Source organism: Leucopleurus acutus, assembly GCF_964270905.1.
Source record: "Leucopleurus acutus genome assembly, chromosome: 19".
Classification (NCBI taxonomy): Eukaryota; Metazoa; Chordata; class Mammalia; order Artiodactyla; family Delphinidae; genus Leucopleurus; species Leucopleurus acutus.
In genome coordinates this window covers 19,371,609-19,399,043 of record NC_139161.1, presented here as the reverse complement: position 1 = coordinate 19,399,043, position 27,435 = coordinate 19,371,609, and the positions used below count along the sequence as shown (strand labels likewise).

The 27,435-nt window shown below is 39.7% G+C and overlaps 1 protein-coding gene across 2 annotated transcripts in view; it reads right to left on the bottom strand.

Moving 5' to 3' along the window:
* LOC309976175 (signal transducer and activator of transcription 5B) overlaps positions 1-26,199 on the bottom strand; it is a 62,403-nt gene extending 36,204 nt beyond the window's left edge. For both annotated transcript variants that reach the window (XM_082861663.1, XM_082861665.1), the window contains exon 1: positions 26,042-26,199. The gene's annotated coding sequence lies outside the window, so the exon portion shown is untranslated. The remainder of the gene's footprint in view (positions 1-26,041) is intronic.
* Between the last annotated feature and the right edge of the window lie 1,236 nt (positions 26,200-27,435).

Below are 27,435 nucleotides of genomic sequence, written 5' to 3'. Positions count from 1 at the left end.
GATTCATGTCTGGCTCTTTTTCATCTTTGACATGACTAAGCAACGGTCCCTGCAAATTTGTTCCGATAGTAAATAGAATGAAATACACAGAAAACCACTCCCAGCAGTGCAAGGATTCCTTTTAATTTTTATTTTATTTATTTATTTATTTATTTTAAGAATTCCTTTTTAAAAACTGTATTTCCCTTACCCCTAATGACACACCTGGACACAACTGGCCTGGATGAAGGCCCTTGATAGTTCAAGGGTAACAATTCAAGACCTCTAGAAGGATACGGTTACAAAATCAGCTCCCAGAAAGCCTCAGCCATCCGTTCTTAACTTTGCTCCTACTCAAAGGCCAACAGAACTGGGGGGAAATCTTCCTGTTTTGTTGATATCAACTTATTTTGTGCCAGAACCTATACCTAAAGCCAAAGCAAGGTTTGTACTCTCAGGAAGGTTGAACAAATCAGGCCAGGTTCCAAGAACAGAAAAGAAGCACTACAGGGCCACCTTGCTAAGGGAAGACTCTAGATAATTCTCCCAAGGTTACTCTCTACACATTTTATGTACATCAACGCTAACGCTCACCCAACAATCTTTACTATTAACAGTAAATCTAGGAAAGAGACCAATAATACATTGGAAAAGCATGTCTATAAACTGAACTCAAACTAAATGCAGAAGAATACGGTATTTTGCCCCTTTTTCAGGTAGCTGTGTTCTCTGCATTCACCAATAATCATAATCAACTTCATTTTTGCTTACAGACACTTACTTGAATATAAGTCCTTTTGAAAAACAAAATAAACCTAAATATGTTTTGATTAAAATATCGGAAGACTAAGATCTTTTCTTTTAAGAGAGAAATGGCTCATCAGCTAGTTCCTTTGCCTGCTGACTGGATGATATTCCAATTTGGAAGCCCAACTGTAGCTTTCTGAAGAAAATGCCAATGTGTGCGGTATAATACTCACTCTATCTAAGTAAAACAACTCCTGCAGAAAAGGTGGGTCCAACAATGGGTAGCAGGTGTGGTAAGAAGTTAATTCTAATTCTGAGATGAAATGACATTTAAATAAGAGCTCATGTCTTGGAAGATAAAAATGGCCTCTCAGGAAAAAAAGGGGATCTAGTAAAAGAAATAATACTGATATTAGGACATTCAACATTAAGATTAATTAAAATTGCACACAAAGTAATTGTCCATAGCATTAACACTGGGACTTGGCAAGAAAATACAATTAGTTTTGCTAAAACAAACTACTTTTTCTGGAAACAGATACTCTCTCACTATCTGTCTACTGGGATATCTACACACAGCTTAGCTCCGTGAACTTGAGTACATGTTCCTACAACACACTGCACTGAAAGACTCCCACCTCTTAACTAACAGCTTATGCCCCAAGACACCAGCCAGGATAACGACAGAACCCTTCTGTGTAGACGTTCTTTCAGAGGCTGCACTGTTACAGGAAGAAGCAAAGAGCAGCGATTTCCTTCCAAAAGGTCAGCTGCCACAGACAGACCAAACAGAAAGCAGTTAATTCTTGCCAACTTCCCCTCCTGCTTCTGTAGCTAGAACGCAATAGCATTCGGTTTCCAGTAAAGCTCCAAAGAAAAACAAAGCAAATGTGAGACCCAGAACCTGTGTAATGTAGTGTCTCACTTGACTAAATTAAAGACAATAAGATCACGTGGAGCTACACTCTTTAAACAGCAGTGGAACCCTTAAGAACTACCAGATTTAATGTGGACTTAAACAGGAGGAAAAGTACAGGATTGGAACCATCCTAGCCTTTATACTACTGCTCCAGAAGTCTCCACCTAAAAATAAAGTGGCATTTTGGCTATAATAAATACGGCAACATATAAGGTCCCTAGTTGACTGATATAAAAATAAATCTTTAGCTTTCTTCTTCTCAAACTAAAGTCAAATCACCTGTCCGACATGCGAAGGCACTGGCCAGGTTCAACGCTGACAATCAGTAAAAGCACATATACCAGGGATGTATATTTTCTTAGATTAGACATGGTTTAAAGACTGTACAACTTATAACAAAAAGGTCAAGAAGACAGAAAATATGATTTAAAATCTTCTTTAGGTAGTAACCCTGAATAGTTGTGGAACAATATTGAAGACCCCTAACCCCCAAAGAAACAACACCGCATTCTCACGCAGACTTCTTTAAATTAAGTGAGCATCTATGCATTTAATGTTCCCAGAGACAACAAAATTAGATCTTTTGAGTTTAAAAGTGGAGAGGGAAGGAAAAACAAAAACTTTTTGTTTCCTCAACCAGATCGGTTCCTGGCTTAGCTATCTACATGCAACTTACAAGAAAATGTGAGGGCTCCTTCAGAAGGGCTCCTACAAGCATGTCATAGGGCTCTATGTGGTTTCTAACTCGTTAGTTTCAGGTTGTGGTGGCAACAGAGACACAAAGCTTTTTGTGAGACAAAGTCTTGTAAAGCTTCTAGGCTTTGATGATGGAGGGTATGTAACCCCACTCTGAGAATACCTCCTTTGAAATGAAGACAGTTTGGGTTTCAAGGAAAAACTTATTCGTTTGTTATATATGCTAAATTAACTACTGCTACCCACACCAGAAACTGTTTCCTGTTGGAAATAAAACAAACTAATAAATTTCTAAGCCTTTCCTACACTTAATCACCAAATGTTAAATAACAGCAAAGGAATTAGCAGGGGAAAGGAGAAAAAGGGAGTACTAGCAGCAGTAGTAATAGTAACAATGGTCACAGTAGTAACAATAAACATTCAAGGAACTCTTACTACGTCATGGACTGTTGCCTGCATGTTATATGTACCCTCATTTAATCCCCATGACAACTCTATGAGGCAGTAGGATTATTATCCCCATTCTATATAAGAGGAAGCAGGCTCAAGAGTTAGAAAATTTGCCCAAAGTCCTGTGGCAAGTAAGTGAAGGAGCTGGGATTAGCACGAGGCTGCCCATTTCCAGCGCTCACACTCTCAACCCCGGTGCTTTATTTATTAAAAACCTCACCTAACCAAATGAGTTTTTCCTGACCATGATACCTGTGGTTTTAAGACTGCTTTATAATAAAAGCTACAAAGTAAATGAACAAAGTGCAACTCACTGATACCAAAAATTATTTGACAATCCAAAAATGTTTTAAATGGGACATCCTTCCCTAAAGGTCAGAGCACATCAAGATGACAAACCTTCAAACACAGCCAAAGGAAGCCATGTTAGGGGTTTGGTGATTCACCTTCACTCTTCTCAATCAATCAGAAATCAGCTAAAAGCTTTAGATTATAAAAGGGAGTGGGAGGAGAAAAACGAGAATCATTCTGGGGGTCGGTGATTCTCCAGTGAGGCCCAAACCTAGATCCTGACCACTTGTGTTCTGAATTAACACAGTGACACTTCCTATGAGAAGGGAGTGGTTACGTTTGTTATGTTTGTTCCCAAATTCCTTATTGGGTTTCCATTAGATACATTATTATCTATCACCAGTATTTATCAGAGATCATTCTAAACTCAGGTTTTCTGCTGGCAGAAAACATTTCTCATTAAAGGGACAATATCACTAATACAAATGTGAAAACAACTTGTGAACTATTCTAGTGGGTAAGATAGGATAGTAAAAGATACTGAAGTCAGTTATCTTGATAACTGTTCACATGATACCAGTAACTAAACATCAAGTTACCTGATGCTGATGTGATTATAAAGCTAGAGAGATGTAAATGATAAATTCCTGTGATAACTGACTAACACTAATATGACAAATGTAGAAATAACTACGTTACTGTGCACAGTGCCCATTAAATATTGGTTGACTGTTAGGAGATCATTTGGGTTTACCAAGCCATGCCACTGAGAGGTACTCTGATGGGGAAGACGACGTCTGAATTTAAGTGTTGTCCAATATGTCTTGGGGAAATCTGGGGCAGGGACACCTGGCAATTCTGTGCTCCTATGAAAGGTGCCTCATACAATCTTTAAAACATTTAGCTAAAAAAAACACATCAACACAATACCTGTATCCTATGTCTTTTATCATCTTGATCATCCAGTTTTTAAAAAGATGGAATGCTTTACCTCTCTAGAATTAGAATTTATCCTCCATTCTGGGTGTAAGAACCAAAGCATTTCTGATTTAGCTGCTGCTCAACTACTAGACTAGAAGTTATACCAGGGAAGGAACCATGTCTCATTCATTTTGATTTCCTTGGCATAGGTACATGACAGCTAGTCAATAACTGTGTGTTAAATTAAATATAATTTTGGTAGACCTCCATGTTACAAAAAGAACCTAAATTGGGGGAAATGAATGGTAGGTCAGTTATTTCCTTCAAGATGTTATTTTTAACATCGCGGAGGTCATTAACTTGAATCCTTATTACAGGAATAATGGTACTGAATCACACTTTATAGAAACTGTGACGGAGGTTTTGACTCATCATTGGTGCTAATCAAGGTAAATACAAATTGCAAGCTGTACCGCTCCATAAACATCGTGACAAGTTTGTAAAACAGAGCTGACAACCTCCTTGCAGCAATTTCTTTTTTTTTTTTATCATGTTTATGAGGTATGTTTCCTACTTCTTGGCATTACAGCAGACAACAGTGTCACCAAACTTTCTGAAACCGTGCACCTCAGATTGGGACCTGAACCCACACAGCCGAGACTTGAACCTGGCCAAAACTCACAGTCTTCCAACTGAGATCACACACCTGGTTTCAGGGCTTAATGAAGCTCAGGTTCTTTTTTTTTTTTTTTTGCGGTACGCAGGCCTCTCACCGTTGTGGCCTCTCCCGTTGTGGAGCACAGGCTCCGGACGCGCAGGCCCAGCGGCCATGGCTCACGGGCTCAGCCGCTCTGCGGCAGGTGGGATCTTCCCGGACCGGGGCACGAACCCGTGTCCTCTGCATCAGCAGGCGGGCTCTCAACCGCTGCACCACCAGGGAAGCCCGAAGCTCAGGTTCTTGATGTCTCATTGTAGAAAGAATTCAGTGAGAGACAAAGTGATAGGTAAGAGATGGATTTATTTAGAGAGAAACATACTCCACAGACAGAGTATGGGCCATCTCAGAAGGCGAGAGTGGCCTTGGGAGAAACACACGCCACAGACAGAGTGTGGGCCACCTCAGAAGGTGAGAAAGGGCCTTGCAGCAATTTCAAAGAGAATTACATGACATGTGATGATGCTGATATGAGCTGAAATTCCAAAGAAAGCATCTTTATGCAAACTAAACTGTTTCTTTCCCTTAATTATGTCTCAAGAAAGAAGTTGAGTATAAACCGGAAGCACAACGTCTACCAACAATTCACTCCTTCGGTTACCATGCATACTACCAAATACAATCCAGAGTGATTTACTATTGTGCCAAAACAAGACGATGAGTTTCTACATCCAGAATGTTGATTAACGTTAGAAGGATGACTCAGGACTAATTGCATCGGTCTGACAGACACTGAACCTATGTTTTATCTCCTGAGAGTTCTTCAACTACAGGACCAAATGCCAACTCAGGAAGATATTTCAGCAAATATAACCACCTCTGACTACAGACTATTTTTTAATTCAAGATGTATTTCCATGTAGCAAAGTAAATTTAGCAAATGAAAATATAGCCTTGAATTGCTATGGATGGCCCCTACCCCTGCCAAAAATGACAAGCTGCTCACTCGAAAGCTGTCACTAATTAGCAGCTGCTGCTGTAAAGAAAATCAAAGTAAGTGCCAATAAAAGCATATGGAACTGAAAGAGGACCCTATGGCAAGGAATGGGAAATGCAAGAATCTATTCGTGACCGGTAAGCTTTATAAATACCGGTGATCTAAATCTAGGAGAAGTGGGGCAAGGCAGTAATGGCAATCTACGTCCATTCATATTTAAGCAGGAAGGACTGGAAGATTCTCCTAATGTTCTGAAATTCAGAAATCCCAGGGTCCTGAGGTTACTTGAATTCCATCACAACCATTTCCACCTCTCCAACAGGAGCCAATCTTGGCTTTGGGTAATTTTTCATTGTCAGTACTTCTGTCTCAAAAGACAACCCTCAGAATGGGAGAAAATATTTGCAAACGAAGCAACTGACAAAAGATTAATCTCCAAAATATACAAGCAGTGCATGCAGCTCAATATCAAAAAAACACACAACCCAATCCAAAAATGGGCAGAAGAACTAAATAGACATTTCTCCAAAGAAGATATACAGACTGCCAACAAACACATGAAAGGATGCTCAACAACACTAATCATTAGAGAAATGCAAATCAAAACTACAATGAGGTATCACCTCACACCAGTCAGAATGGCCATCACCAAAAAAATTTGCAAACAATAAATGCTGGAGAGGGTGTGGAGAAAAGGGAACTCTCTTGCACTGTTGGTGGGAATGTAAATTGATACAGCCACTATGGAGAACAGTATGGAGGTTCCTTAAAAAACTAAAAATAGAACTACCATATGACCCAGCAATCCCACTACTGGGCATATACCCTGAGAAAACCATAATTCAGAAAGAGTCATGTACCACAATGTTCATTGCAGCACTATTTACAATAGCCAGGACATGGAAGCAACCTAAGTGTCCATCGATAGATGAATGGATAAAGAAGATGTGGCACAGATATACAATGGAATATTACTCAGCCATAAAAAGAAATGAAATTGAGTTATTTGTAGTGAGGTGGATGGACCTAGACTCTGTCATACAGAATGAAGTAAGTCAGAAAGAGAAAGACAAATACCGTATGCTAACACATGTATATGGAATCTAAAAAAAAAAAAAAAGGTTCTGATGAACCTAGGGGCAGGACAGGAATAAAGACACAGACATAGAGAATGGACTTGAGGACACGGGGAGGGAGAAAGGTAAGCTGGGATGAAGTGAGAGAGTAGCACTGACATACGTACACTACCAAATGTAAAATAGATAGCTAGTGGGAAGCAGCCACATAGCACAGGGAGATCAGCTCGCGGTGCTTCGCGACCACCTAAAAGGGTGGGAGGGATAAGGAGGGTGGGAGGGAGACACAAGAGGGAGGGGATATGGGGATATACGTGTGCATATAGCTGATTCACTTTGTTATACAGCAGAAGCTAACACAACATTGTAAAGCAATTATACTCCAATAAAGATGTTTAAAAAAATTTACAAAAAAACCCCCCAAAACTTCTGTCTCTGGCATACTAACACCTGCATTTGTAGACATCATAAAAACTGAATTTAAAAAGTACCTTTCGTGGGGCTTCCCTGGTGGCGCAGTGGTTGAGGGTCTGCCTGCCCATGCAGGGAACACGGGTTCGTGCCCCGGTCTGGGAAGATCCCACATGCCGCGGAGCGGCTGCGCCCGTGAGCCACGGCCACTGAGCCTGCGCGTCCGGAGCCTTGCTCCGCAACGGGAGAGGCCACAACAGTGAGAGGCCCGCGTATGGCAAAAAAAAAAAAAGTACCTTTCGTGTTCTCATGGCTTTGGCTCAAAGTCTTGTGATTCTGAATCTAATTGTTGACCCTCCATTTTACAGGTTGAGAAATGGAATCAGGGAAGGCAGAAATGATCTGCCCAGTGCAAATCAGCAGGGGATACAGTGGGAGAACCAACCCTATGTTCAATAGTCCTAAAATAGTGAACCAACCCTATGTTCAATACACCTAAAATAGTCCATGGATTACGATTCTGCTTGAAATTTCAATTGCACAGGTTACTTTTTAAATCATCCTTCAAGATGCTCCCTCTCTCTTCCTCTTTGCTTCTTTACCAATTAGATCTCCCAGCATATTTCTTTTTCCTCAACAAGTTAGTTTCCAATCTTTAAAAAATAAATTTAGTTCTCGTACTCTCTTTTTCCCCGTCCCTCCAAGTAGACTGATAGAGAGCTACAATTATTTTAATTATATTTGGACCCTAGGTTCAGGTTGTCTCTGTAGCAACTACTCAGGAAAATGAGAATGAAAAAGAAAGAAAAAAGAAAGGAAGAAAGAGATGGAAGGAGGGATGACAGACTAGAAGGGAAGGAAAGGGATGGAGAGAGGGAGGGAGGAAGATATAATGAGAATAGAAAAAGAGAGAAAAGAAATGAGTAGGAGCATGTAATTTCCTAATGAAGCTGCAATCAAAACCTTTCATGTAGCTATTGTCCTTGTGTAGTTTGTCTTCATGGCTGTATAAACAATTACAACAACGTGCCAGTAATTTTCCAGTTCATAATCAGGCTATAAGAAGGAGAACAATTTGCTTTATGAAACATGGAGAAAGACTAATCTCTGATATTATTGTCAGTGCAGGTTTATCAGCAAGACTTGGAGGAGATAAGCCTACAGACATACAGATTAGGAATCACATTTTCAAAGCTTTAATAACCCCCTAGTGGCATGCAACAAGCTGCTGAATTAACTTGTCTTTGGACACTTACTGTGTATGCATCACTTGCTAGATCTAGGTACAAAAGGAAAAACTTAAAAAATTGGGGGAAAGAAAAATTGCCAAGTCTCCAAGCAAAGGGGTCATATTAAAAAAAAAAAAAAAAGGGCTTCCCTGGTGGCGCAGCAGTTGAGTGTCCGTCTGCCGCAGAGCAGCCAGCTGGGCCTGTGCGCCACAGCTACTGAGCCTGTGCTCCAGAGACGTGAGCCACAACTCCTGAAGCCTGGGCGCCTAGAGTTGCAACGGGAGAGGCCACTGCAATGCGAGACCCATGACCGCAACGAGCAGTGGTCCCCACTCGCCGCAACTAGAGAAAGCCCGAGCGCAGCAACAAAGACCCAACGCAGCCAAAGATAAATAAATTAAATAAATAATAATAAAATTTTTTAAAAAAGAATAAGCCAGAAACAAAGGGCCAAATATTATATGATTCCACTTATATGAAGTACCTAGAGTAGTCACACTTATATAGAGAGAAAGTAGAATGGTGGTAACCAGAGTCTGGGGGAGAGTGGGGATGGGGGGTTATTGTTTAACAGGTACCATTTCAATGTGGGATGACATTAAGTAATGTCACCGAACTGTACACTTTAAAATGGTTAAAATGGTAACACAAACACAATTTTTTTAAATGGGGAAAAAAGGCCAGTTCCTGCCTAGTAAACTCAAATTTCTTCCATCCTTAACTCCAAAATCCAAATGAAATAAAGAGAATTGGTTTTCCCCTCTCTTTTCTTTCTTCCACAGTAAAAGATAGACTTTCAGCCCTACTGAGGGTTGAAGTGGTCTCTGGAGACACCCTCTATGTTGAGATTAAAGGGGAACAGATGGAATTAAGGTACCTTCAACATCAACCAATCTTTATTATCGGAGATGAGGATCTTCCTGCCATAAACAAAAGTAAGTGCATCGACCCACTCATAGAAACTATACGTATTTATTTAACAAATACTTGTTGAGGACCTGTTATATGCCTGGTTCTGTTCTAGCTCCTGAGGATATAGCAGTGAACAAAACAGATGTGCCTTTTATGGAACTTAGATGCTAGTACCTGATATGAAATACTTTAAAGTTTAAGTAAATACAGACTATGCTATACTTTCTATTTTTGCTTTTAATTTTTTTTTTTTTTCCCTGTTAGGGGAGAAGGACACCATACCTGACTAACATAGAATCTTACAAGTAAACAGCAAAGTCTGTGCATTCAAAACAATATTTGGAAAAAAGTTTTAAAAGCATCTCAACAAAATCAGACTAACAAGGGTGATGACTGGCTTTTGTGAAAGGCTTGGCAATGTGAAAGCAACTTCTGATAAAGCCAGGACATCTGTTCATCCCTGATGGACGTCGATCATCTTTATGGAGCTATAGTACGTGCAAAACAATGCGGGTCTAATCAAGGATTCCACCGTTAAGGTCATTTCAGTGCGGTATTAGCCCAGCTTTTTCCCAGGAGACATAGTTTTATAGAGAGGATAACTTTCATGCTTGTCACAATCAAATCAAATCATTTATCTCTCAGAGATGATTTGCAGATTCAATTTCCACAAGGTACTAAAAATATAGAGCACAGAGTTTAAAATTTATAATAGAACTCAGGTTTCTCCCCACCAATGCATAGCAGCACAAGGTGGCAGATGGCTTGCAAATGTTTAGTTTCTTCTTTTTCCCATGGAATAAAATATATGTCAAATTCTACTAAAATAAATACATCACAGTGAAAACCCAGGTATAACAAAAATATTTTGAAATACTTGACTGTTTCTCAACTCAACAAAACAATCTTTTGTTTAATGTAATGAATATAATGAATTTTAAGACAAAAGAGTCAGATTTCCCCTTGGAGCACAACAGTTTTTATATACGCTCTTAAATTTTCACCTTTAAGGAAATATTTTAAATATTCTAAAATAGGCTGTCATATTATATTTGAGAAAAAAGGAACTTTTCCTTTATGGAAATAATTCTCAATTTTATTGAGGAGTAATTTACAATCAGTAAACTATACCAGGATGTGTTAAGTTACAATTAACCTACTTTGGACACCATATTAAAATAAAGGGGTGGGGCTTCCCTGGTGGCGCAGTGGTTGAGAGTCCGCCTTCCGATGCAGGGGACACAGGTTCGTGCCCCGGTCCGGGAAGATCCCACATGCCGCAGAGCGGCTGGGCCTGTGAGCCATGGCCGCTGAGCCTGCGCATCCGGAGCCTGTGCTCCACGACGGGAGAGGCCACAACAGTGAGAGGCCCGCATACCACAAATAAATAAATTAATTAATTAAATTAAATAAAGGGGCTCCTAAAGGCTACCTGGGAGTAAAAGCTACTAAGTGCTCTATTTAACATTAAAAACCCAACTGCATTTAGCTTAGAGTCTGCCAATATTCAAAGCAGCACAGAAGTTCTATCCATTTCTTCAAAGGTTCCTTCTAGAACCAGGGATCTAAAAAGACATTTAAGATAAACTAAGTAGTTTATGGTGGTCCAATGATTAAGACTCCGCGCTCCCAATGCAGGGGGCCCAGGTTCGATCCCTGGTCAGGGAACTAGATCCCCCATGCTGCAACTAAAGATCCCACATGCCACAACTAAAGGAGCCTGCATGCTGCAACTAAAAATATCACGCATGCAGCAACAAAGATCTTGTATGCCGCAACTAAGACCCGGCACAGCCAAATAAATAAATTAAAAAAAAAAAAGATAAACTAAGTAGGAAGGCCTGACGATCAGAGGGTTGAGTTGGCCTTCTGAAGCTGTTGGTTCAGTCTTCCACATAAAGGTGGAGTTACCATCGCCCCACGATGATAACTAAATATTACTCCCCTCCGTAAAGTATCTCCTAAGATTAAACTAACATTAGGGGGGAAATCTCTTTTGAAGGAAAAATTTCATCTGTAACTAGATCTCAAATTTCAAGCATCAACTTTATGTACAACATGAAAATGAATAGTAGCTAAGACCAAAAGACGAATATGACTCTTTTACAGGCAAACTCAGTTTCAAAAACAACATACACCCCCCCCCCCAAAAAAAACCCAAAGTAACAAAAAACTCTGCCTAAAAGCGGTTTTGATAGTTCAGGTATACCTAAAACACTACGGGTTGTTTTCGTTCCAGAGGAGTAAGCAAGGTCGTATAGGTGACAAGAGACAATTTAGGCTGATGCATCAAAGTTCAACACTCAGACGCCTGCACCTTCTGTAATAAGGCAACTGCCAACCTCTTCCCCACACCTTCTTCCTGGTCACCTTACAAATGGAATCATAATCCAAAATGCATTTGCATATTTGTTGTTTGGGACACAAAACACTGTCCCACAGAAACAAAGTTATAAAGAGATGAAAAATTCCTACGTAAGCCCCCAAACCCCAGTTGATCTACGATCCTACAAAACCTAATGACCTTTTATAATTTTGTTTCTGAAGGAAAAGAAGTTAGAATGTCTAGTCAGGGATACCATTAGTAACAAAGTAACCCCTCTACTCCTGCCCATCCCAGCTCCTACAAAGCACTAACAGCTCTTCTACTCCCAACGAAAGAAAGGGCCTCCAAGGATGTGGATAATGCTTCAACCGGCCTCAGTTGCAGCAGTTTCCAAAAAAAAAGAGGAGTCTGTGTACATCTGTGTGCATTTTGGGAGTGGGGTCTGGTGGGAAGCTTTAGGGGTATCATCTTCTTTCAGGTAAGAAAAGCTTCTGATCCCTTGTAGAGCAGTTCCCAGAGGGCAAGAGATCCTACCTGTATTTGAGCTATAGGTAAACTAGATGTTAAAAGTAGGAGACAGCCTGTATTTTATTTTACTTCTTTAGAAGCCCTGTAACTGCACTGTCCAATAGGATAGCTATAAGCCACATGTGCTATTACTGGGCACTTGAAATGTGGCTAGTGTGACTGAGAAACTAAATTTTTATTTCATTTTAATCAACTTAAATGTAAACTTAAAATTGATGCTCAATTTGGTTATTGGAAAACTTTCAAATACGTTTGGAACAACCTGGGTATGTGAATCTACTTTATCAACTAAAAGTTTTATGAAAACTGAACACTTCATGTATTTCTGGTAAAAATTTTGCATGTAGATTGAGATATGCTGTGTACGTAAAACACACACCAGATTTTGAAGGCTCAGCAGCAAAAAAGGAATGTAAAATGTTTCCGAAGTTTATATATTGATTACATGTTGAAATGGTAATACTTTGGACATACTGGGTTAAAGAAAATATATTATTAAAATTGATTTCATCTGTTTCTTTTTACCTTTTTTAAAGGTTACTTCTAGAAAATTACATTTATATTTATACTGGACAAGCTGCTTGTCTATAACATAAATATTTCACATGTTCCTATATAACTCTTACAGTATTCTAGTTCATATGTGTCTTATCTGTAACAATTGTAACTTTCCTTCTATGCTTTGCTTAGAAGAAAAAATATTGAAAGCAATTCTAACCTTTAAATTAAAAAACTTAAAATATATAGTTTTACTACACTTACTGAAACGTCAGAATGAAATTACACTATTTGAGTTGAAAGCGTACAGCTTATTGTTTTTAAAAATTACTATTCTGTCACATAATCTCTATAGAAAGGTATGTTTAAGAAGATTAAATCTAGTGATTCTTTAATGTAACTACCCGTGATTATCCACCATCTGTTCAAAGAATGTGAAATTCATTTTGAGTCATATTAAGATCCTATCCCAGTGCGTATTTCAAAGGAAGTCCATGTGAATTCTGACCTCTCTGATTTATTCTCTGAAAAAATTTTAGTGATCCAAATAAACAATGTGGTGTATTCAGAGCCATACTGATCTATGGAAAAGGACAGACAAGAAGCAGATCTGAACATATATGAGGACTTGGTATACATTAAGATGGATTTTCCTATCAATGGGGAAAAGAGGGAGCTGGTGCAAAGTGGTGGATTTTTTCTGGATAACTGGCGAGCCACTTGAAATTGATTTAGGTTGAAACTGTTAATACCTGTGAAACATTTAGCTCAGTGCTGGCACACAGTGAGTGAGTGATCAATAAATAATATTGTTATTTTCAGGAAAACTAATAAAGCTACATTCCCACCTCACTTCTTACACAGTAACAGATTCTAGATGGATTGAGAGACAACGAAAAAAAATAGAACCATAAAATATTCTAAAAGAAAATACAAATGAAAATTTTATAATCTTTGGTCGGTATGATTTTTGTAAGTATGTCTTAATAGCCAGATCAGAGAAAAAAAGATTATTAAATTAGATTACATAAGAATTTAACATTTTTGTACTGCAAAAAAATAGTATACTAAGTTGCAAGTCAAAAAAAAAAACGGAGAAAATTACTTGTAATATGTAAGACAGAAAGATCTCTGAGGAAAACTCAAGCATATGTAATAAAAAAAACAGGCCAATTATATAAAGAGGCAAATCACAAAGAGGAAACAAAATGGCCAGCGAACCTGTGAAGCACTGCTAGAAATCAAAGAAACACAAACAAATATGAGAGACTAGCAAAGAGAGAAAGGTTGTCAACACTTAGTAATGGCAGATGTGGGAAAATGACCATTCCCTTCATGCACTAGTTATTGGTGGGCATGCAGACTGGGATAGGCTTTTTGGAGGGCAGTTTGGCACTATCTATGCAAATGACTCAGCAACTCCACTTCTACAACTTAATATTAAGGAGATGGTCTGGTAAATGTGAAAAAAACCCACTCAGCCTAAGGATCTGTACTACCGTGTTATTTACAGAAGTGAAAAACTGGAAACAACTATCAATTATTAATGGATTAACTAAATTACAGCAGGGTTATACAATGGAATACACACCTTAAGAATGTTGAAGTAAATTGGTATTTATTAGTTCCCTGGGGAAACAAGCCCCTTCTGAGTCCCCAGATAACAAAATAAGAGGTTCCTTTTAACAGTACATTTGGATTATTTGTTATTTCTTCTCCATACTCCCTCATCTCCATTATCTGTGTTAACAGAGAGATGGTTTACAGTAGAGGTTTGTAACCTGAGTCCACGAACCTCTTGAAATGTATGCAGATTTTTATGTGTATGCATATTTTACTGGGAAGAGAGTCAATGGTTTCATTAGTGCCTCAAAAGGTCTCTTAGTCCACAAATGGTTAAGAACCACTGGTGTATATAATTTAATGGGTCAAGTTGTTGTCTAACTGCCTTAAAAAACGTATTAGCTCACTAGCTAATTAGCTCTCTGCGCATTAGCAGTAAATATTTACTTAGTATTTACGAAGTCTTACCTTGATTGGTAGCCCAATTACCGTAAAATTTTGGAATAAATTTCTTTACTCACTTTGGAAGTATTTTTAAACACACACACACACACACACACACACACACACGCTCACAATCCCCAAAAGCCCTCTAGCAGCTAAGAAACAAAAAGCAAATTAGAGAGCTTCAAACAAAATTATAATGTTAACTTTTAAGAGAAGTAATCATTTTTTACAGTCATTTGAATCTTACATACATTTGAGCTCCTTTACTGAGATAATTTTAAGATTTATGGACTTAGAAAAAGACTTACCTTTGTGAGGACAGCCAAGTTCTCAAAAACAAATAAAGGCTAGATAGAACACTATCAAGTAACTAGTTCTAAATGAAGAAAGCAATAAATCATTTCACATATTAATTTTAAAATATTCTATAATTTACTGATGCCATATTGTGAAATATATAACGCTAAATTTGAGGTCCCAGTTTATATAATTTCTAAAATATCTCATGGTTTGGTGAAGATGATTCAGATACATGATGGAAGAAGGGGATTATTCTAACTGGTCACAATAATATCACAGTGATAAAAGAGATTACAGGGAAAATCAGCAACTATAAATGAACTGAAACCAAAGGAAAACATACTTTTGGATTAAATGAGATTATCACATTTTCAGGAGGCAGAGGAGGTAAGAAGTGATAAGCAAAAAAGAATAAAATCAACAGGATTTATTTATGAAGGCATATTGGGCAATATACGTTTATAGTTTTATCTTTAATACACAAAAATAATTATCTTCAAAAAATAATAATCATCAGACTTCCTTGGTGGTCCAATGGTTAAGACTCTGAGCTTCCACTGCAGGGGGCGTGGGTTCAATCCCTGGTCAGGGAACTAAGATTCCACATGCTGCTCGGCCAAAAAGATAAAATAAAAACTTCTATTTAAAAAATAAATAAATAAAATAATAATAATAATTATTATTATCTTCATGAATTGGAATGAACTACTTATGGATTTAGGATTAAAAAACACCAAAAGGTACTATATGATCTCTTTTATGTTTCAGTATTCCCAAAACTGACTTAAAATAAAATTCTGTTATAGGAAATTCCATTACAATAAATTACAAGGCACAATCGAAGTTAAGGTAGATTTTTGCTGAGTTGAGTTTTACATAAAATATGTAGGTGTTCTGCTGGGCTCAAAAATACATATTTTTTTAAGATTGTAATTTTATTTGTTGCAAAGTAATAAGACCTACAGAGCTATGTACCACAATTCTCTTAAAGCATCAACTTGTAATTTATTTTCATCTTTCTTCCTTAAACTCCTTAAAATGTTAAAGTGCTTTTAAAACTAGATTTAGTTACAAAGAAACTATTTAATTTGAATTTAATTAAGGCAAAACACAGTCTCTTGTATTAGCAATGACATATACCCAAAAGAAAGTGTCTTTCACCAGAGATTTACTTTACCAGATATTCCCAAATGAATGTCATAATAAACACAGAGAAGTCATTAAGCATGACTAATGGAATTACAAGAAAAAGAAATCTATAAACCTAGCAACCTTTGTAGGTATCATCATGAGCAAGAAAGCAGTATAAAAGCAAATGTGGAGGGACTTCCTTGGTGGCTCAGTGGTTAAGAATCCACTTGCCAATGCAGGGGATACCGGTTTGATCCCTGGTCTGGGAAGATCGCACATGCCGCAGAACAACTAAGCCCATGCGCCACAACTACTGAGTCTGCATGCCACAACTACTGAAGCCTGCGCGCCTAGAGCCCATGCTCTGTAACAGGAGAAGCCACAGCAATGAGAAGCCTGTGCACCACAATGAAGGGTAGCCCCCGCTCGTGGCAACTAGAGGAAGCCCACACGCAGCAACGAAGACCCAACGCAGCCATAAATAAATAAATAAATAAAGCAAATGCAGAAAATATATTGAAATAACAATGTTCAGGGTTGCAAGAAGTTAAATGAGACCATTTTTTTTTCAGAAGTTGAATAAAAACAAACACCTTCAATATGAAATGAATGGTAACCTAGCAAATCACATACACAAGTAAAATAATATAATTTATTTATTATATTTATAAACAGTATAATTCTCCATCAGCTTATATATAAAAATATGAAACATTCCACCAAATATAGGAAATAACTCAGTCCTCAAGTTATTTTAACTCTGAAAACATTAAATACAATTTAAATGATTTTAATACCGTTCATCAAAAAAAGATGTCATATAATCATACCAAAATAGTATATCATGCCAAATATTTAACATAAACATCACAAACTACTTGCTTTTCTGCTCCTAAAAAGGAAACACTAACTGAAAACAAAAACAGGTTTCTCATTCTGAGATAAATCAATATACAAAAGCCATTTAAAAAATAACTTTTCCCCCAGCTTTATTGAGATATAGTTGACATACAACATTGTATAAGTTTAAGATGCAGATGTAATGATTTGATATAAGTATATATTGTGAAATGATTACCTCAATAAGGTTAGTTAACACATCCATCAACTCACACAGTTACAACTGGCATTTGGTGAGAACTTTAAAGATCTATCTCTTAGCAACTTAAAATATACAATATATCAATAGTATTGTTAACTATAGTCACCATGCTGTAAATTACATCCCCCGAACTTATTCATCTTAATAACTGGAAATCTGTACCATTTAACCAGCCTCATCCATTTCCCCACTGTCCTCCCCTGGAAACCACCAATCTGCTCAGTTTTTGGAGTTGGGTTTTTTTAGATTCCACATGTGAGTGAGGTCATACGGTATTGTCTTTTTCCGTCTGACTTATTTCACTTAGCATAAGGCCCTCAAGGTTCATCCACGCTGTCACAATGGATTTCCCTCTTTTTATGGCTGAATAATATTCCATGTGATCTCTCTCACATTTTCTTTACCCATTCATTGAAAATAACTTTTTTCTTGATTACAAAAGTATTTCCTATTCATTATTACCTATTTATTACAGAAAAATGGGAATACACTAGGAAGTGTATACATACATCCAAAATCCCACAACCCAGAAGAAGTCTTTTTTTAATGCCTATTCTTAATGCCTATATGTACATATACATTTCTTTTATGAGTTACTTCATAAAAGCTACTGCTTTTATATTTTTCCTGTTCAAATTTACCAATATAATTGGAATGTAATGTTCAGTTCTGTCCCAACTAGACCTCTCACACTTGGATAGTAAAAATTCAAAATCATAAATTTTGACGTCACTTTTCTGGAACAAAATTTCAAATGTGCGCTTAAGGTAATAAGTTATCCTAAGGATCCATTCCTTTAAAATTATGTGTTTTGCTGTGGTATTGCAAAAGAAAAGGATTATGCTTCATGACCAACTCAGCATGTTCACTGCAGCCATACCATTCAGGAAGCCAAATATTTTCTATTTTGTTTTGATACCTTCAATGGTTAAGGAGTAAGGCCAATCTCTATACACATTACAGTGAATTTAGTATTTTTACTTGATATTTAAATTCACTTCAAGAAAAACTCATCTTTAAAATATGCCCACATTCAGGGTCTCCAAATACTGTTACACAATTGAAAAATTAACAACAAAAGAACGAGGAATATTTGCACTGCATCCCTGTGTATTAGACCTTCCATACCTTTTGGAATAAGACTCTACAAAGTCCATTTCTCGCTATCATTCTTTCTTACTTTCTACCAGAAACAGATCACAAATCCTAAAAACATAAATCCATAGGCTGAAGTGACTGTTTCATTTTGTAAAGAGCTATATATTTCTGTAGACACATAGTTTGCTACTTTTTTCAAGCCTAAAAGAGGACCAAAAGATTTTTACAAACATGAAACAAAAGGAAAAATAGAATTAGCATTATTTCTGAGAGAATATTTTACCTAGTTTAAACCATTAATGAATATACTGTAGAATGCTATATTACGAACCTGATAAACCCCAATTTTTAGTACTTTAACAGATTAAGTGCTGAACAGTTTTTCTTTCTTTCTTTCTTCTTCTTTCTTTCTCTACAGTGATATTTTAAAATATAGTTTATTTAAAACATTTCCCCAGGTTTGGATTTTTAAAAATCCCACTCTTTACAAAAACATAGCGATTTACTGCCAGCTATAGGCTCTGAATTTTAGACAATACAAAATATTCTTTCACAAACTTTCTCATTGACTCTCACCTAAAGGCTGGAAACTCCCACTGAAGGCTTTTTAAACTCATCAGACATATATTAAAAAAACAAAAAAAAAACACCTTTAATTGTAGGATCTCAGTGACACAAACATAAGGAAATTCTGAGTTATAGATACTTCACATTAAGCTTTTTCCACTGACATTGTAACTTTTGTCAACATTCAAAGAAAATTCAACCCTGGTCAAAGGTGACAGTTTGACAACCCTGGAAGCTAACATCCTCTGTTTATTTGAGCAAGTTCATACTCTCTGCTCAGGAAATTGAAGGTTTTTTCATCCCTGACTTGATCTCTCAAATTCAAATCACTGCACTTTAGGGTTGTGAATTCTGTCTCCAAGACTTAACGTCACAATCCACCTCTAAGAAAAGTGCTGATAGAAAACAAGCATCAGATATGAAAAGGAATACATTTCTGAGACTAGTTTCTAATGGTCTTTCCATGGCTCTAAACACACAATAAATTCAGTTGCCTTAAAAATTATCCCCCCAAATTAAAATTCTTAAGTCCTTCTAGCCCAAAAATCACAATTACTAGCTTTAAAACAAGAACAAGACCATAAACCCCTTCAAAATAAAGTTGTAAATAAAATGTGCTGGATACTTGCATTCTCAGTCAACAAACATGCAGGTCTCAAACCACACTGGCAAAGAAGATCCTTTTGTTTATAAATAGAAGGCAAAGAGACAGCTTAGAGCCCTTCTCCTGTGATGTACATGGTAATGCTAGTAGGACAACAAAGGACAACTTATAGTTAAAATTAAAACTTTCTCAGGACTTCCCGGGTGGCACAGTGGTTAAGAATCCGCCTGCCAATGCAGGGGACACGGGTTCCAGCCCTGGTCCAGGAAGATCCCACATGCCGCGGAGCAACTAAGCCCATGCGCCACAACTACTGAGCCTGAGCTCTAGAGCCCACGAGCCACAACTACTGAGCCTGCATGCCACAACTACTGAAGCCCGCGCGCCTAGAGCCCATGCTCCTCAACAAGAGAAGCCACCTCAACGAGAAGCCTGCACACCGCAACAAAGAGTAGCTCTCACTTGCCGCAACTAGAGAAAGCCCGTGCGCAGCAACGAAGACCCAACACAGCCAGAAATAATAAAATAATTTAAAAAATAAAATTAAAAAAAATTTTTAAATTAAGACTTTCTCTGTTTTAATATAATTTCCATCAGGAATATATAAGTTGGAAAAACACCTATCATCACCATCATAAACTTCAAAAAATTTCCAAATATACATTAAAAAATTTCTATTAAAAAAACACAAGAGTGCATTTTGGAACACAAATAAAGAACTATAAGCCCTAAAGAAATCAAATGTCTCACTGTCAAGTTGCAGTTGCCTGCTCTCCTTCGCAGTGCAGTGGGTAGCAATGCAGCCTCTGGAATCAGCTCTGCCTGGGTCTGGATCCAGCCCTGCCATTAGCAGCAATGTGACCTTGGATAAATTACTTAACTTCTCTTTGGCCACTTCTTCATCTTTCAACTGAGGATAATACCCACCCCTCTGAGGATCATGAGTTAAAACATGGCAAGAGCTTATAACAGTGTCTGCTTGGCACACTGTAAGTGAATGATGTTAGGTATTATTTTTATTCTCTTTCTACTTTTAGGTTTGGGGCATAATTTGAAGTATTTTTAAATTAAGTTTCTGATCACTTTTTGAAAGATGGCATAATAATTATTATATAAATAATTAGTACACCTTCCCAGATGAGCTTACGGTAAGTAGAGCTATAGCCCAGGGTGGTAAATAGTTTTTTATACAAATCATGGATGTGACCGTTACTGGTAGCTTTGGCTTGATTTCCCATATGCAAAAAAAAATCCCCGACTAGGAAAAACAAGCAGTATTAGAGAAAACTTGAGTTTGTCCTGTTATCATTGCAGGGTAAAGCCAAAGCCACTTTTACTAGCCTGATGGGCGTTGAAAATATTAGTCACCAAATTAATCCCAACAAATAACAATAATTGATTGGCTCATTGATGTATTTCCCCTTGTCTTCCCCAATCTTTCTCTAACTAGTCAGAAAGGGAAGTTTTCATATCTTCTGAGAATCTCATTACTGCTCTCAAACCATACTCTATATCTTAGTATAATTAAAAAATGAGTCAGCATAAGCACCTCAAAAAACTAGCAGTGAATACAATATGGAGATATTTCTCTTCATAACAGAAATCTGGAAACGAATTTTTTAAAGAGTTAATCAGAGTGCCAAAGGCAATGGAGGAACAAATGGAGAATGACTGTTAGATTTTGCAAGCTAGCTTCCAAAAGATAAATGTTCTTTATCCATCAATATATGTATTTTTCATCTTAATGGTACTACAATACATGAGAAATGGAGGTAATTATTATAAATACACTCAATGAAGAAAATATCCAGTATATGACATATAACTTCTCCTTTCTTGACTATGGGGTCGGGCGGGTTGGGGGGAGGGATGGGAGGTCAAGATACTCTACGTATTAACCTCATTTGCAAACTGCATTACTATGCAACATGCTAATGCAGTATTGCCTTTAGTGATGTGATCCGAAAGAAAATTTAGGAGAGAGAAACTGCCCCTACACTGCAAACATGTTTGAATGCCAATTTAATTAGGAGTCTATTTAGTCATTACACTTCTTAGAATAAAGTTAGCTGAAGGCTAGGAAAAGGCCACTTGCTTCAATCACTGAAACAATACTATCCGTACTCCTTTCAAGGATATTCTTCTCCGCAAGCCTCCAAATAACTCACACCCCAACATTTGTATTAAAAGGGACCTACCACGTAAAAATTATCCAGGAGGGTCTAGGAAGAGTTTTATGGCTGAAGGTGATTCCTCCAAAGTTCTACCACCACCATACCCTGAATTTCTCCTTGTGCTTATTTGACTCCTCCATGATATTCTGTGTGCCTTTTAGGTGAGGTCAGAAAAACGGCTATAGTCACTGCTAAATAGATGCTATATCTTATAAACCTATGGCAACCCCTCTTGAAGGCACTGACATTCCAAGCTACATGTAACACGTTTTCGCCCTATCTTAGGGCTATGCATTTTTTAAAAAAATATTATTTATTTATATTATTTATTTTATTTATTTATTTTTGGCTGTGTTAGGTCTTCGTTGCTGTGTGTGGGCTTTCTCTAGTTGTGGCGAGCAGAGGCTACTCTTCGTTGCAGTGCGTGGGCTTCTCATTGCCATGGCTTCTCTTGTTGCGGAACACGGGCTCTAGGCGCACGGGTTCTAGGCGCACGGGCTTCAGTAGTTGTGGCGTGAGGGCTCTAGAGTGCAGGCTCAGTAGCTGTGGTGCACGGGCTTAGCTGCTCCACAGCATGTGGGATCTTCCCAGACCAGGGCTCGAAACCGTGTCCCCTGCATTTGCAGGCGGATTCTTAACCACCGCACCACCAGGTAAGTCCCAGTGCTGTGCATTTTCTAGGTACCTGGGAGGAAAACAGAAAGCAGCAGCCCCATTTTTCTGTTAATTGCACCTTTGTTGTGGTAGTTAAGATTCCTTCCAAGGCAGCTAAACCTTGAAGGGAGCTGGGAAGATTTGGGATGTCTTGCCTTTCCAACTGGGTACTCGGTAGAGCTGTCATGAAGCAGTACAATGGGTCAAAGACAAACCACGTGGCATCTGATGCTCGTCTTTATATGTTTAAGATAAAAATGTGACACCACGAGAAGGTTAACATGTGGACCTAATTTTGAAAATACAAACAGGAAGCACCCCCACCCCAATATTACCATTTTAAAAAAAAGGAAACCAAACTTCAAAGATACCTTCCAAGGAAGTCACGGGTGTGACCAAACTAACAAAAGCAATAAAACGTCATCTAAAACCCTGAAATCACCAAAAGTGAGGGTCTCCTTCAACTAAAAGTTGAACACGTGTAAATTACTCCTCTCTTTGATTAGTAAAAATAGAACACATTTAGATATGTAAAGTCCTCTCCCAACTGGCTTAGGTTTTTTAACAGTAAAAGGATCATCACTAATAAGAAAACATCCAATGTAAACAGGCTACTTAAAATAAGGACATGACAATTAACAGAAGGCAATTAAAAAATTTAATCACTGTGACGCTCACAATTTAAGTGTACAAGAAACTGTCTAATCAATGGAAACTAGATTGTTAAATTTGACTTTCTTATTCTTAGAAATAAGCATAAAACTGTTGTGTTTCCAACACTGCAGAGGAAAAAAATACTTCTGATTTTAGAACGGTTCTATTAACAAAGCTCAGATTTAAAGAAAAATCTTTTCCTTTAAACACCACACAGAACTGGGGACAGTGATACTTTCGAACGAACTTTTAAACATTATTTTTATTAAGAAGTGCCAGAGTCAAGGTATTTTGACACTTTATCATATGCAGTAAAAGGATATTCTTCTGAAGAGCTCAGTAACCTAGGAATATCATAACTTTTTAAAAGAATAAGCTTCAAATGCTCAAAACACATTAAGAAAAAACAGAAGGTTTTCTGCTTCCTTTTGTAGGCATAATGTGGTAATCTACACTCTAATAGAAGGGAGGAAATATGTGTCACTGGTAGTCCAGAAATCTGTGAATAGTTCATGAGATACATACATGTTTGTAGGGCACTAGAAGAGTTAAGCTTCCTCTGATTCTACCTTTAACCTGCAATCTAATCTTGAGCATATTATTTACCTATTTATAACACCTTGCTTTTATAATAAGACTACCTGTATTACCTACACAAAAATAAGCCAAATGAACCACCACAAGCGCATTTATAAACATATACTTAACACAAATCACAAATGATTTCAATATAATTTGAAATAATTTTAACGTAACAATATAACTTGAAACAAATGGACGTAAGTACCCAAAGAGCAACAAGTGATGCTTTTTACTAGTCCTGATGTGGTTTTTGCATGTGTAAATAAAATTTTTTAAAAAATCAATTGAGAGCAAGAAAATGAAGATGAAACGAGAAGTTGGGGCACAATAGGAAGTGCTGACCAAAATATACATGTTGTAACACTCCAAACAAGGATAACACTTTTTCCCCCTTCCATCATATACATCATGAAGTATCCATTTAAGAAACATAGACACCTTAAATTTCTTAACACAATCCATACTAATAGCCTGTGGGCAAAAATGTGAATCCTGACCAGTGAGAAGGGGGGGATAATTTATTTAGTTGGGTATACAGCAAAGATTCTGTGCAGTTTAGCTCCAAGTTATGCAATAACCAAACTGCTTGTGATAGAAATCAACTCTTGTGTTTTTTTCTGATGTTTTGCTTTTTAAAAAAAGATCTCCCCACTCCTTCCCTGTGTGTCAACCAGATGCTTGAAATTTTCATCTTCCGACGGCTACAGAAAACAAGTAATCTACTAGATAACACTTACCTGACCAAAGGTGTGGTGCTGTTTTGGTTAGACCAACAGACATCGCAAACCGTCACATAATAAATTTTCTTAAAATCTGCAGCCCCCTTCTCCCATTTACAGTATCAATTCTAACTGTGATCTTCCAAGAGATGGAAATTGGTACCAAAACAAACAAAAAAACCCCAAAGCCTTGAAATAAAGTCAATCAATAGAATTCCACCATTTGATATCATCAGAACTGATCTAATGTTCCTAGTGTTATGAAATTAGAAAAAAATGACTGGCACACTAAATAAAATACATCCTCTTCTAAGAACTACAGCAAATGAATATGAACAATGTAACCAACATAATATAAACAAATAAACAATAACAGAAAAGTGTTGAGGAAAGAGGCAAAGTTCTATTATCTTAATTGACCGATAACAAAATTGAGATAGTATACTCAACAGCTGAAAGCTTATTATGGCCCAGGCGGCTATCCAAGCCCTTTGGAAACCTAAGATACAAGCGGATGATAAACACCATTTGAAGACTGAAAAAAGGACCTAAGCTCAGCTTAATAATTTGGTGACACACTAGCCCTTTCAAGGGGCATTCCCCGAGGACATTCCAGAGACAATTTATGGAACTGTGTTTAGGCAAATGTCTACTGCTTCTCTGTGCTTCGGGAAGAGCACTAATCTGAGAGTCTTCAGACCGACATTTCAGTTTCTGAAGTACTAAACAGCTGCGTGAATGGAGCAGGCCAATCGCTCCACCTATCTGGCCTCAGTTTCCTCATTTGTACAATAAAAGAATGGAGCATTACCGCCGCGGTCCTTTCCAGCTCTTAACATTCTACGACCCACTTTGACCACTATTTATTTGATACGACGGTATCACATACAATGACAGGATCAGAGGGGTCGAGAAGAAAAAGATCTGGCATGGCTCTTTGGGAAAGAGAGGATCGCTATCTCTTTTTGCCCTTAAAATTCCTGTGGTTCTCATTAAGCTCCTCTTCCTAAAAGCTGGCGCTTGTTTTTCTCCCTCGCCTTTTCCATCACTGCTGGCTACAAGTGTCTGCAAACGCCTCTTGCTCCACACAAGTTCTTTCCTCTTTGATCTGCCTGACCATCTTGCCAGATTCCTTTAGCCTCAGACCAGCTTTGGTGACACGACGACTCCCCTTCCGACGCTGCGTATCTACCCCCAACACCAGGAGCACTTTTTAACTCTTTATCCCTGGCTAGAAAAAAAGAACGCACTGCGTCCACAGCCACACGCACAAGCCGGGGCCTGGCGGGTCCCTGATGAGGGATTCTGCACCCCCGAGCCTGATCGAAACGTTCGTATTTGTTGTCTGGACTCCTTATAAGGCGCTGTTCCTTGAAGCCTGGCTAAAATCCCCCACCCCACCGGGCACCATCCCACCCCTAGGAGTCGCAGATACCCTTTTCTCCCTTTGAAAAAGGGAGAAAAGCGAGGAGCCGGCGGGCGCTATTCCGAACTGCAACACGAAGGTGTGAGGGGGCCGACGGCAGCCCACCCCGACACACACGCACGCACGGTCTCTGCCCTCTACCCCTTCCGGCCCGCCGCAGCCTCCGCACGACGCCCCTCGCCCGCCCCCAGCCTTCGCCCCCCGTGGCCCCCCTCACCCAGCGGCGCGGTCCCCGCGCCCGTCCTCCCGGCCCAGGGAGCGATGGCGGCGGCGCAGCGCGGCCCTGCCGGGCGTCTGGGCGGCCGGGGCGCGGGGCCCCGCCCGGGCCGGCTCCCCGGCCTCCCTCCGCGGGCCCCGAGCTCCGGGCTGGCCCCGCAGCTCCTACCTCGCTTGGCCCCTCGGGCGCCAGCGGCTGCCTCCCGTCCGCTCTCTGGCTCGCCCGCCCGCTCGCTCGCTCGCTCGCTCCCTCCCTCGGCCGGACCGCCGCGCTTAGTTTCCTGCGCTCGGTCCAGCCCGGGGTGACGGCTCCGGCCGCCGACTCTCCTCTCGCCCGGGCCCGCGGGGGCGCGCGCGCCGCTCGCCCGCGGAGGCCCGGCCACGCGCGTCGTCCGCAGCCTGGAGCGCGCCCCGCGCCAGCGCGCGCCGCTTCCTGGTTCCGCCCGGCGCGCGCTCGCAAGCCCCGTGGTCCCTCGCCCCCCCCCCCCCTCCTCCGCGGCCGCCCTGGAGCGGCCCGGAACCCCCTCAGCGCGCTCTGTGGGGCCGGCGCCGCGCGCAGCCCCTCTTCGCGGAGCGGGGGCGGCTTTGCCGCTTGGCTCCCTGGCCGGGTCCGCGGGCCGCGAGCACATGCTGCTTTGTTTGGGTGGGGTCTGCTGGCCCAACTGTTGTGGTCTTGTTGATTGGCATCCCCCTCTGCGGCCCGCCCACCTCCCTTCGCCCGGGCTGAGGTCCGCGTTTCGGGTCCAGTCCCTCCCAGGCTGAGGTCAGAAGTCCATCGCTGACCCATCAATAATTGCCCCGGGTTTGCTCCCTGGAGGGCGTTTCAGCCTGGGCTTCTGCCGCTTACCACACGGAAGAGCAAGAGGAAAGCCTGAAGGGACACAGCAGGAGTTTACAACTGGCCCTTGCCGAGTAGATCCATCCACTGTTCCAGAGTGAATCTATGGGGGACAGGGGTGTCTGAGACCATTTCCCTCTCTGGGGAATCTTGCTAGCTCCCACCAGTGGAGCTACGGGAGGGACTCTCTCCTCTATCTGGAGAAAGAAGAATAAGCAGGATCAGCTCTGTAGGATCCAGAAGAAAGGGAGTCTCTGAGGGCCTTTTCCATGTAATGGGGAGGGGGTGCAGTGTCTGAGAAGGCAGCCTGAGTCACCCACTCTCCTCTCGCTACATCTGTGGAGCTGGCCAATGGTTTCCCTGGCAACCCTCCAAGGGCCAGCACCAAAGCAAGACATGTCAGATCTCCAGAAACCCAGTTGCAGGGGCAAAAGAAGGAGGACCCCACAGATGCACACAGAGCGTCCCTTCCCTACAATCTGAAAATCTTCCTGTCCAGAGATGACCAAGATCTGCAAGTCCTCTTGTTCTCCCATAATCCACCTTTAGCAGCTCTTCCCAGCAGCCTTCCCTTCACCTCCAAAATAACACCAGCCACAAAGATCTTTGTGTCTGCAGCTGATCACAAACTCTTTCTCCCCCACCCAGGCTACTGCTTTTATCCCACATTCTGAGCCAACACCTGGCACGGTGCTTTGCACAGAGTAGGTACCGGGAGCTTGGAG